At 46.5% G+C, this 13,276-nt stretch overlaps 1 protein-coding gene across 3 annotated transcripts in view; it reads left to right on the forward strand.

Annotated features, from left to right (window-relative positions):
- The window catches only part of adcy7 (adenylate cyclase 7), a 55,884-nt gene that overhangs the window by 3,976 nt on the left and 38,632 nt on the right, over positions 1-13,276 (forward strand). Inside the window, exon 1 of one of the 3 annotated variants that reach the window (XM_030377800.1) lies at positions 11,827-12,243. The exons of the other annotated variants lie outside the window; for them this stretch is intronic. The gene's annotated coding sequence lies outside the window, so the exon portion shown is untranslated. Of the gene's footprint in view, positions 1-11,826; positions 12,244-13,276 lie in introns of those variants that run through there. 3 annotated transcript variants of the gene reach the window in all.

The raw sequence follows: 13,276 nt of genomic DNA on the forward strand, positions 1-13,276 counted from the left end.
TGTACATAGAGTACGAGGGGGTCGCCTAGCAACCATCCGCACCCCCGTCGGCACCGAGGTTGTCGTTTGAGATGTACCTGTGGTCTGGTCTGAAACGAGGCCAACACCTCCTCTCTGAACCTTGGCGTGGTATGGCTCTGGATCAGCACAACTGAACTGGTGTGTGTGTGTGTGTGTGTGTGTGTGTGTGTGGTTAACTGGTACTGCATGTCACCCAGAATTTAACACTTTTTGAATGTTTTAAACTTTCAATGCTTACGATAACAGAGAATACAGTGGCTGTTGACAGAAAACAGGATCTCCAGGCAAAAATGCAGAAGCCAATTCTTTTTTATTGTGCATGTCTCAGGTTGCACCACCGAGTGTCATACACTCCCCTGAGCTAGCTGCAACAGCCTGAACTGTGTATCTAAGATGTAAACAGTAAACAATAAGTACCCCACATCATCTCCAGACTCCATTCGGAACATGTAAACAAAATAAGGCAATCGGTTATAAAACTGAAAATGCAGCACGTCTTATTTATGAAAGCGCAAAGTACACAGAATAACAGCCACTACGAGCCAGTCTCCCTATGAGCTCTCCACAAACGTGCTGTTTTTTGGAGGCGGATCAAGGTGGAGGGTGGGGGTGTGGCCCTGAGCAGTTTGCGGCCATGGTACCATGCACTCATGTTTACAGTGGATGTATCGCAATGGCAAGGCGCACACAGCTTTTGGCCGTGTTCTGTAAATATTCTAGAACACTCCGGGGGCTCCAGCGGGAGTCCTGGAGCTCTATATCTAAATAATATATTATGCATGGATATCTATATCATATAATATACATTATCACGGCCAAAAGATGTGTGCGCTTCAAGACGATATTATGAATCTAAAACGACTGCGTCGGGCTCTCCGACGTCTCTGGTCCTTCCACTTCCACAACAATCTGAAGTAGACTGACCCGTGATTATTGACAGTGATTGTCTCCCGCCGGAGCCCCGCAGCGCCGAGGCGGTTGTGCCTCGGAAGCGGGCAGCGGGCTCCGGCGGGAGACAATCGCGGGCAACAATCCCTTACTCCTCCATGTCGCGGTTCATGTAGGCCTACTTCAGGGATTCGAAGCCAAAGTTCCTTCCCCCCAATTCCTTCTAAACCGTGGCTGAGAAAACCCCCACTACGAGTCTCGTTGTGGAAATACCAGAGACGTCAGAGAACCCGATGTGTTATGCGCCATCACACGCTCGGCTACCACCTAGGCGCCAATCAGGGCTGCAGTTTAGTTGTCCCTGAAGAACTTGCGCATCTAACATTAGTTCCGCATAACATTAATTCATTCGCACGCCAGGTTTATTTAATTGTATACCTTATATTCTCCGTGTAAATCCATGCACCGAACCGTGACGTCCGTACCGATTCGGTTCAATACGAATACATTTATCGTTACCCCCCTAGTTCAGAAGGACCGACTGGGGAGATGGTTTAGATAAGCAGCTGAAACACAGGACTAACTGTATGGGTTGCGCATGGATTTTGTGAACCCGTCAATAATAATTACATTTAGCAGCCTTATTCAGGATGTGATTATTCACTTTATCCTTTATGAAAATGACAAAATGTACCATATGCGGCATCTGAAACTTAAATATCATTGTTTATGCATACCAGATATAGCCCAACCGATACTGGAGTTTAGGGGCCGATACAATATATCCGTGAAAGGCCAATATCGGCCGATAAACTCGGCACATCGATACATCCTGCTGTTACTTCCTCAGAAATGAACCAAACTAGAACATAACTTTATGGTATGTGGACATAACCCAGCTCCCTGAATCTGCACAAAGGTTCCCTTTTTTATTTTGTTTCTGGAAATGCACGCCATCAAACTAGGGAGTTTGCTGGACACCAGTATGAGCAGAATGTCAGAATATTGAGCTGAATTCTCTTTGATAACCCCCCCCCCCCCCCCCCCCGGCCCGCTAATGGATCTCGCTAAGCGGGGCTCTCCACAAAGTGAAGGGCCCCATTCAGCGCCGGTTCTGCCGTTTGGAGGGGGTTGCTGAGAGGCTGTGTTAGAGTACTTCATCCGTCATTAGAGGAGCGGCTCTTCACCTTATCCTGTATTTAATTGTTCCATTTCCTGGCCACCTTCTGTGCCCACAGAGCCAGAGTGAAGCTGCTCGTTAGAATCCACCGTCAGCGGCTGAAAGATCAAATGTGTTGTCAGGAGGCTGCGTGTGTAAACACACACACACACACACACACACACACACACACACACACACACACACACACACACACACACACACACACACACACACACACACACACACACACACACACACACACACACACTTATCATTCATCTGATTTGTATCCGTTTCCCATGATTTTATCTTTCAGGATCGACACCACAGTCTTCATTATCTGTTTAGTAAAATATGTTCTCAAACATATTTTTTTATTTTCCTCTTATACAAAGAAGACTCATTTCCTTTTTCTAAAGCACTACTTCCTCGATGTTAAAAACGTTGCAGTAGACCTTGCCTTGCTTGTTTGAATCCTTGTAGAACATAGCAAGTAAAGCCGGAAGACATCAGTTGGTACAATTCTCAACAGGAGTCTCTACCCAAAGTTAGAAGTTTAAGAATTCTCTTTTTACGGGCACTAACATGACAAATGGATTTAATACCTAGGGTATAACCGTAACAATAGGTTCTGGCCTGAATCCTTGTGATTAAAAAAGTTTATGCCAGCCTTCCCAATTTGTCATTAGCGACAAGTCCCAGCGAAAGTCCTCCGTCGGTAAAGGTCGCCTGGCTGAATGTGCGGCCCATCTTCTTTGAGCGCATATGAATGTGTGTGGGTGTCTCGCTCTCCACACCCCCAAACTCCCTGTGCTCACCTCAATTTGAACATCCCCCATGCTGTTGGATGTTGGAGTGTTTTATGTAACGCTGGTGAGTGCTCTCCATCGCAGACAGTGCAGCGTTGCACACGGACCAATTGGATGGAAACAGAATCAGAGATATCAGAACGGCTGGATCAACAGTGAAATGAGCCAAGTACTGATTTGGAATTATTTCGGCTGTGGGTAAACTTGATTAGTAGTTTGATTAAACGTGAACGGAAATTGAAAGTGTGTGTGTGTGTGTGTGTGTGTGTGGCTTGGTTTCTCGCGGGCTGCTTCAACAGACCTCTCATTGTGGGGGGCTGGTTAATGAGTGACACCTTTGATGGGTCCTCAGTTTGAAGAGAAGAGCCGTAGGATGGAGATGAGGAGGAAAGGGTCCTGATGGATGCCACATTCTTTACTGTGCTTACCTTTTTACAATTTTAAGGGGGAAAGTTTGGTTGGACACAAAACCGATTGTCAAATGTAGCTGCATTAAACAAAGATTTAGTGTTGAAAAATAGTAGTTTTGTGACTGCTGGTTTATCACGGTTAGAAATAATCTTCATTTTGATTGAGCAATTTGCAATTCTCATTAGCACCTGTTTGAGCATATACCAATGTGCTAAGTCTGCGTGTGGCAATGTTTTGAATTTGAGGCCATTTGGAGGTTAAAAATGCCAGATGGCAAGGGAGGCGTACTGCTGAGTGGGAGAGACAGGTACAACAACTTTATAGTTTCAGTAAATGGTTCGGTACTGCTTGTGCACACACACACACACACACACACACACACACACACACACACACACACACACACACACACACACACACACACACACACACACACACACACACACACACACACACACACACACACACACACACACACCCACACACACACACACACACACACAGCGACATCCACCCACTCAGAGATTCTCAGACAAAAACATGGACAGGCACTTCTCAAAACAGCTATTGTTTTCCATTGCCTCCTTTGCTAGAGTTTGCTTTGACTGTTTTCAACTACATATGGTTGAGGATGTGGAAATTAATCAAAGTGTAAAAGTAAGTGTGAATTGAAATTAGTTTTTTCTCCCTTCTACATTCAAATTTTATTGTAATGAGATGATGGCAGATTTGGCCCGATGAAAGGTCTGTTCAAATGAGACCACTTCATGAAGACGACGCCGTCTCTCTTATGCGACTACGGTTCATCGATGGCGATCGCTCTGTTTCCTCGACTGCCCTCGCGTCTCATGTGTCCTGAGGCCGCCTTACGTGAACGGCTGCTCTCATGACAACAACAGCCCTCGTCGGCACGGTAACCCCGCCGCAGCTTCCCTTTTATCAAGCCTTCTTCGCAGCGTTGTCAGGGAAATGAGAACCGGTTGCCAAGGAAATGAGGCTGTGTGTGCGGTAGTTGACTCATTTTCGAGAGAGGGACTGATTGACTGACTGACTTTCAATCGAGCTGGAGCCTTACATGCAGTATCTAAATGAGTCAAAATTACAATTCATTTCAAATATATCTTTTCCTAACTGCCTCTAAATGTAAAAACTCGATCTCATAGCTACCATGGTGTCATTTGCATGTGTGTGTGTGTGTGGGCGATGCGTGTGTGAATCTGTGGTCTGCCATCCACCATTGGCTCGGTAGTGAAGTGTGTAAACCCAAGCAACCCCGTTGAAAATATAACTAGTTCATTCATTAGGTGACTCACAATTCAATAAAAGCTCTTTGGCAATTTAAAGTCACCGCCTATGTTAAGCACACGCAAAGTCTGACTCGCTTCCAGCGGTGGTCGGGCTGCTTTCCGTGGTACGCCGTTCAAGGCCTCGATTTCACCTGTAAGTCATGACTGTGTCTCCCGTTTGAGAAGTGAGCCGGTGTGAAACATGTCGCGTCAAGCATCTTCCAGCTCGACGTCAACGCACCCTCTCCAAAGCTAAGCCTCCGCTGCTTCGGGCTTTGCTTTGGGGGAAAACCCCGGTGCCAGACATCCTGTTTCAACATCGAGGACGCCGTTTGGGTACCTTCCACGCCACGGGTCGTGTGGTGGCAAGGGCAGGGCAGCTTTCACGAACGGCGTTCCCTCAGCCCGGTGCTTGCGTCCCGCGTCCTGCGTTACACAAGGGCTGCATTCAGCCAGGAGGGGTGCCGCGCCGGAGGAGCCCAGACAAGTGTAAACACGGCCATGACGTCTGGACGAAATACCAAGGGTTTCTCTCTGCAAGTAACACTGCGAGACCACGACTGGAACATACGGCCCAGTCGTCTATACTGTCTCGATTTAAAGAGACCGCCGGCCACTGGCGTTTTGATTTTTTTACACCATGTAAACTTCAAAATATACCCATATGATACGGTACTGTGCATGTGCTCAGCTAACATGAGACCCAATCGGTGGGACTTGAAAATGAGTGACGTAACTGCGTAAGGGGTGCTGAACAAGGCTCTTTTCAAGAGCTGCTCTGAACCTGCATGTGAACTACGAGGAAGTGAAGCCCCGCGAGTGTGGCTGGGGAGCCGGCACGTGCAGGGAGAAAAACCATTCAGCAAGAACTTTTTTATTGCCAGTTTCATTTTCTGTTTCTTCTCAATGTGTTGCACGGCATTTGACTCCCTGATGTACTTAAGTCGTCACTTCCTACATGCTCAATAAGTCCTGTCAATCGTCATACCAGCCTGAGCTGTGAGACAAACGCACCATTCAATCCACAACAGCTACCATGCAATTAATTGCATTTAAACTTTCAAATTGGTTATTCCAGCTCTGTGCTACAAACACGCACACCTGAAACATTACCATTCTCAGACTTAAGGAGATCTGCTCAAGCTGTTCTGGCTTTACTGCCTTGATGGTTAATTCATTGGTCTCACCCACGTGCAACCATCACAGCGAAGCAAGCTTGGTGGCATCTGGCTTGCTAACCAACGTTAACGACCCGAGAAACGAGTCCCCTGCCCAAGGCCGCCTTAATGCACGGGCTTTCCTGGGCCGTCAACAACGGCAAAATGTCGGAAACAACGGCAAAATGTCGGAAAAAAGTTACACATCTTCATTGTAAGATCCCCTCTCAGGGGGCCTACGAAACCTCTCAGCCCCAGTGCCCAATGGCAGGTTAAGGCAGGCCTGCCCCTGCCTCACGGCGATGGGGAGGAAAGGGCAGGGCGAGAGTCTAGAACGGAGGCCCCCCCTGCCACCACTACAGCCACGCCGGGCTGCTCGGAGCTCTGGGAGGTAATGCGATCCGTTCTGCCGCAGTCCCTACGACGCCCCTCAGAATTGCCCCTGCAGAGCTGGAAGCTGGAGCTCGGTGGAACGTACCCCTTACGCCCGGCACGATCCCCCTGTTCTGTCCCCGTTAACATGTCCTTTCAGGGGGTAGAAGAGCCCCCCCCAGGCAGGGCACCCTGGGATCCTTTTTGATTGGGTCGTCTGGTCAGAAAGTGGATGTGTGCTGTGAGAAGGCGGTGTCGGCAACAAACGAGCTACCAGCCGTCTGCGGTTCACTGGTTTGGAGCTTCAGGGGATGTTGTTCAGCCGTTCGATGTGTTGCCGGAGAATGAAGTGTTGTTCTCGGGCTTATCGCTCCCATATGAAGAGACAGCTGGTCTGTCTCCGTCTGAACAAGCTGCTCGTCGCGCTCACAGAGAGCCTTGCCAATGGCCAGGAATACGGTTGTAGCAATTCCAGAATTGGATTAAAATGCCTATCCAACGGAAGTCACATGTCTTTCTTCCTTCGTGAGGCGACTGCGTAAAACACGTGTGTTTGGATGATGGCCGGTCCAAGCAGCCTCACCTGGCCGGAGAAAGACTGATTGGACTCGGTCCAATCAGTGGGGCTGGGGGAGGCTGTACACCTGTTGCACGTTGAGTAATCGGTGGCCAGAGGTTAAACCAGCCATCTCCACACACACTCAAGAGAGTTCTTGAGTGTCTTCAGTGATCTTCAAAGCGTGGGAGAGTTTGTGGTTGTCGTGTTTAGGGAGAAGCTCCCCCTTGAGATAGGAATCTGTCATTAACTGTTATTAACGAGCTAATTATTTAGTTGGAACTTTGAGAAAGAACTATTACATAACAAATAAATGTAGTCATACTCATTTTTTTTAACTGTGCTTGTTAGGGTTGCATCAGGCGCGTGTGTGTGTGTGTGTGTGTGTGTGTGTGTGTGTGTGTGTGTGTGTGTGTGTGTGTGTGTGTGTGTGTGTGTGTGTGTGTGTGTGTGTGTGTGTGTGTGTGTGTGTGTGTGTGAAGATGAGGAAGGGAGTGCGTTTGTCTGTCTGTGTGTGTGTGTGGGGGGGGGGTTGTGCTGTTATTTGGCTGCCATTGCAGACACACCGGCCCCTCCCTGCCTATTCACTAATACTTTGTTCACACATTTCCCTCACCGGTCCCCTGGTACATGCAGAGTGATGGATGGACCATCAGCAGCCAATTCCAATCATCCCTTCCATTCAATACCCTGTGGTGAGCATGCAGCGCAGTACAGAACAGTGTAGAGACTGTAGATGTACTGGTTCTAACAACACCTAGCCTAGATCGTAGACACAGCCAAGTGTTGCTCGGGGTCTCAGTGTCATTATTGGATTATTCTTTCAGAGGAGAATGAATGGGAGTGAGTCAATTAGCAGTAAATGGGACATTATTAAAGTGCCATTGGTGTGAATTGTCCTCCCGCTGTGAAATGATATCTTACTTTAGAGAAATACAATTTGGGGCTGCCTATTAACTCCCTTATCTATAGAGAGTTGATGCCTGTGGCATGCTGTTGCAATCCTCGTTATTGGCAACATCTAAATGGGTTATCTTGAAGCTTGAAATGAGTTATTGACCAAGGCCTCTGATCAATTGTCAGAATGTATGCCTGATTTCCACAGGCTAAAAGCATCCGCTCTGCAGGAAATCAACCTCTCCTTTGGAAGAGAACGTGTTCCGATTGTCTTCAATTCCTTCTTTTTGGAGATGCATGGAAACAGCTTTGAATGCCATTCAAATGCTGATGTTTTTGACATTCTGCGAAATGAAGATATAAACACTAAGAATAAGTGTAACTTTGAATGGACACATTCAGGGAATTGTAATCCCTTCGGCCTTAGTGTTAGCACAATGCATCACAGCAGCTGAGTATTCGACTGGTGAGTCTATCATTGCTGTTTTATTGTCGAAAGGGTGTTTTATTGGTGGTCGGCCTGCCACCAGTAGTATGCACCAGTCAAGCACACCAAGCACTGCTACTGCTTAAAAATACCCTCCTTGATGGCTTTCTCAATAGGAATTGCATCAGAATTTCCATGGTTAAGAAACGGGTATTAATTTTTTGGCATTGGCGAAGAAGAAAATCAATCCATCGATTAGAAGTCCTGACAATGGCCTAGCAACCAACAGAAAATTATTATCTGATTTGAGTCAAACCTGTGATGTAGCCCGCTGTGGGGGCTAATTCCCAGACAGGGAAGCAGGAAGGAGTGCAGTGTGATCATCAGATGGCGTGCTACCGGATTGGATCATTACAGCACTGGGTCACCTTGATTGCCTTGGTGCCTGATTGAGGATCTTGACCTTTGAAGTTCACCGCGCTCACGGATGCCCCTATTCAGCACACCCACAATCCAATCACTTGGGGAGAGAGGCTTTGTCGAAAAGCCTCTTTCCCCAAGTGACCCCCCCCCCCTCCGCTTAGACCTGGATTTATTTGTATTTGCACTCCCTTCTGTCAATGCGGGAACATAAATTCGTGCTGCCAAGGCCTGTTCACTTTAATCTGTTTTTGATGGAGTACAAGACCTCGCCCCTTTGTACAAACAGCTATGTCCCACTGTAATGGGGGCATCAGGAGCTTTTTTATCTGTTTTATCTGAGCTTCATTTAGCCGCTGCGTTTGCATATAAAACGAAGGAAGGATTCTCAAGGATTTTTCTTTGTGCTTATAATTCAATTTCTTCTGCATGCCTTTCGGCTTGCACGTCCATTCAAGGGATTTGAAAAGGAGACGTGATATTAAAACACAGATATTTTGTGTTGGATTTTATCCAGAAAAAAACTAATCCTTCAATCAAAATTTTAGTTACTGGCCGAAAATTGAAACATTTCCTGGCAATGCTTCCAGTACACTTAAGCCTTTCAAAGGTTGTCCCAGAGCGCTGCGATGTGCAGCAGCTCACAGAGTAACATGTTGCCCCCATGCTTGACCAACACAGGATGGACCTAATGGGCCAATATAGGGTGTGACACACACACACACACACACACACACACACACACACACACACACACACACACACACACACACACACACACACACACACACACACACACACACACACACACACACACACACAGACACAGACACACACACACAAAGGAGGCCACACCATTTATAGCTTCTACAGAGATCTCCTTCCCCATGCTACCTCCAGCAGGCATTGCCGTTTTCCAGCATTGCCTTTATTGTCTGTTTCCAAAGAAAGCGGAAAGCGTGTTTAATGAGATCCACTGCGTCTGAGTACTGTTCAGCAGGAACCTGTGAATGCCTAATGCGGATCTCTGCAGCGTCAAAGAGGCCTTCTTCCCGCGGAAATCACCCGGACAAGTGAACGAGTGAAAATTTCACATTTGCATCGCAAGTGAAAGCATGTTGCCACATACCCGCCTCTATTACAGTACGGCACTTAAATTAAAGTGACAGTCGAGGAGTCACTGCGAGAGGCACAGATAGAGAATGAGTCACAGCCCTTGCTCAGAACAACAGGCGTTGGGAGCAGACGACGTAGTAACCACGCAGCAGATGGTCCCGTCAACAGATGAGTGGCTTTTTATGGCAGAAGGAAAATGAGCGTCACTGGGCTTACTAGGAGCTGGCGCTCGGACTCCCAGCTCGGACTCCCTCCGCTCCGTCCAGAATGCTGTTGGCTCAGGCCTCTACTCCCAGGAATGTATGGCGACCGCTACTTAACAAGCACCCCTGCCTGGATGGCATGCAGCACCTCTTCAGAGCCTCGGTAAACCATCCACCCCAAAGGATCAGTGTGGACTCGTGGGTTGGAATTGGTGTCGGTGACCACCGATAGATCGGGTATCGATCATTATCGGACGTTGTACGGCCTTAACGCATGATCGCTGGTCGGCCGAACAACTTGAAATAAGTGCTGCACGATTTGGTATTATTCATATATTCATATTGCGATTATTGTGGACAATTTTGCGATTTGCGATTGCGATATAATAAACAAATGGTGTCATGAGTCTACTTGCTTGGATTATCAAGGAAAATGCACGCAGATTGCTGATCATTTTAAAATGTTTATTTCTCAACTCAAATTTAAACTAGCATAAAAAAATACAAAAACTAAAAAATGTGTACAGTACTGTTTTCAAAATAACAATATTTTACAAAATTAACTAAATAATTAAAAAAAATTTTTTTCAAAATAAAGGCATTTCTGCAGTGAAGAAATTGGTTAGGTTTTCTTTTTTTTTTTGCAATTTCTTTTAAAAATTACATCACAGCTTTCTGCGGTTATACAATCGCAAAGGCTGATATCGCGATTGCGATTCGATTAATCATGCAGCACTACTTGAAATTATCTCTAAATAAATCCCCTTGAATGAAGACTGTCACCATATGCTATCGTCGACCTGGTTTACTTCCTAAAATCATACATCATACGAGACCTCTAAGCCTGTAAAGTGAATGCCTATGCGAACGCGGTTGTATATCTGGATAATAAGCTTGCGCCACATCACAGGTAGCAAAACGTAGGCTACGGATATAAGCATCTCTCATTTAGCCTACATGCCAATGTGGCCGTCTGTATTTTGTTTGCAAAGCTTAGTAGGATACAAACGGCCTCTTCTTCCCGGTAGCCCTCCTTTAGACTGCCTGCGGATATTGACACGTGCAGAGCGTATCACAGGGGATACGGTGACATTTGATCATATGTTGGATTAAACCGGTGTTGGTTTTGTATTATCCATACAGTTTTTGGTGTGATCCCCTGTAGCTCCTTCCCAATAAACAGTAATACCACTGGTTCCTTCTCCTTTGTTAGTGGTGTGTAATTTATTTGACGTTCCTTTGCGTCTATACTTACAGAACTGTTCAGAGAACCGTGTGGCTCCAGGCATTGAGTTTACGTGCCATCGAGTCTTCTCTTAAAGGAACACAATCGCATTTACGTCGGCTCAACCAATTAAGAACAACCCTTGGATAACGCTAACTAACTAAATACCCCTGTATAATCAGCACATATTATAATTATGAGAATCATCCTATTAATGTATATTTCAAAATATATTTCAAAATAAATAGTTGGTCAGTATCGGATCGGCCGATTGCACGTTAAAAAGATCGGGGTTCGGGATCGGCCCGAAAGTCGCGACCGGTGCGTCCCTATGTTGAATGAACGGGCGCACTACCCTCCCCGTGTACTGCTGTTATTGTTTGTGGCGCATGTGTACAGTGTCTGTAGAGGTCAGTGCTAGTAGCTAGAGGTTCCCAGGGTATGATTATGGTTTTTCTCTGGTTAGCCGAGGTGGAGCTAGAAAGCATTGGGCAAACACAAGAACCAATAGTTAGGCAGGATAGAGCGGGCCTACCGGCCAGCTGAGGCCGGCTAAATGTGGGGTTATGAAACCTTAAATGGGGATGTGGTTGCCTTGCGCTAACTGGAAAGAATAGCGTCTCTTTCTCCTCTCCGCATGCCTCCCTCCCCCCTTCTGTGTAGAGAGGGTACTTTTCCCTGCATTTTATTGGTCTCTGTTGCATAATGGAAAAATAAGGAAACGCAACTGATTCAGTGTGAAATAGAGAGAACTGAAAATGTTAAAATGTTGCTTGTAACCCTTTTATAGACGGATGTGTGTGTGGCAGGGTGAGAGTGCATTTTTTAACATCTCAGATCAACCCAAAAGAGGAAGGAAAACATCAGATCCAGCCTTCTATCTCTTCTATCTCCACTCCTTCTGAAATGTGTCTCTGTGGGATCTGATATGTTTTGAATCACCCAACCAGTGTCGGGATGGATGTGGTTGAGTGTGTTTTCGCAGCGAAATTAGACGACTCCATCACTCAAGACAGAGTGTTTCCCTTGTGTGTGTTAGGGGGTTTTCTCAACGCATGTTGCGTTCCCACCCGGACTTCCTGTGTATTGTCAACACGAGCGGTCTGCACTTCACCCGGCCTCCAGATAGCATCCTGCTAACGTGGTTAGCCTTCAGCGGCTAATTCAATAGCCCTGGAAGCTGCCGAGGGGAGAGGGGCAGACGGCCCGGGCCTAATCCAATCGGCGCGCTGCATTGCTGTACATCCGTCCTTCATCGGCTGGTGACGGGACACGCGACCAAACCTCCGGCAGGTCGTCGGCAGATACTAATTAATTTCCTAATGTGTCGTTTGTGTCTCAATTCTGTTTTGTGAATGTAGGTTTAAACATGGCATTAATGTGTAGTTTACAATATGGATTTTAATGTTTCCGTTTCATTTTAATTTGGGTTTTTGTTTGCTCCACTTGTCATGCGTGAATGTCAAACAGGTTAAATGGGATTTAAGGGTTTCAAGTGTGGAGGAACAGTCAAGTGTCCTTTTCATGCAGCATCTTTCAAACACTGAACACTGAATTGAATATTCCACGCTGCTCGCCTCAAATTGTCTGAGACGTGGGACCTTACACAAACCTTATGCAAAGATATGATGACACCATCTTCACACCGCCGCCTGCCGACATAAACAAGGTTTCATGCTTCTAGTGTATACTTTATTGCTTAAACAATGCCCTCTTTTGATTTACGTGAATATAAACACCTGTATTTCTTGCCCATGGTGGACACGACTTCTACCTGGATTCAAGAGCTGATCCTCGGGCTCCGTGGCCTCTGGGTGGTGTGAGATTACCCTTGACCTTTGACCTCTAACCTGACGTGACGTGCAGCAGAGGCTGAGACCTGTGGTTCCGTCCAGAGGTCAGCCATTGTTCTTGGGCCGGGTCAAAGGCATTCAGCGCTCGCACAAAGACTGCCGTAAAAGTAGAAGGATTTACTGTGGGACCCGGCTGGGGACTGTCCGTGAAAGGGCTTTAATGAGGGTGTTGGTCTGGTCCAAACCACCTGGTGTGGGCTCTTACCAGCGCATATCCTGTCCCCCGATACACCATCGACAATAGGACGGGCCCGGTGATTCAAGGTGGTGTTCGTTCAACCATCTCAGTGAGAGTTTTTTTATTTTTTATGTAGGAACCATAATGCAAACCAAACCAAACAGAAAAAAATAGAAGTAGTTTTGAAATGCGAATCAGTGCAACACAACACTGCATTACAAACACATTTTTCTACAAAATGTATAATGAATAAACGAAGAGCGATGATATTTGATTTTAAGGCAGCCCAGAAAAT

This window comes from Gadus morhua, chromosome 14 (genome assembly GCF_902167405.1).
Source record: "Gadus morhua chromosome 14, gadMor3.0, whole genome shotgun sequence".
NCBI classification, from domain to species: Eukaryota; Metazoa; Chordata; class Actinopteri; order Gadiformes; family Gadidae; genus Gadus; species Gadus morhua.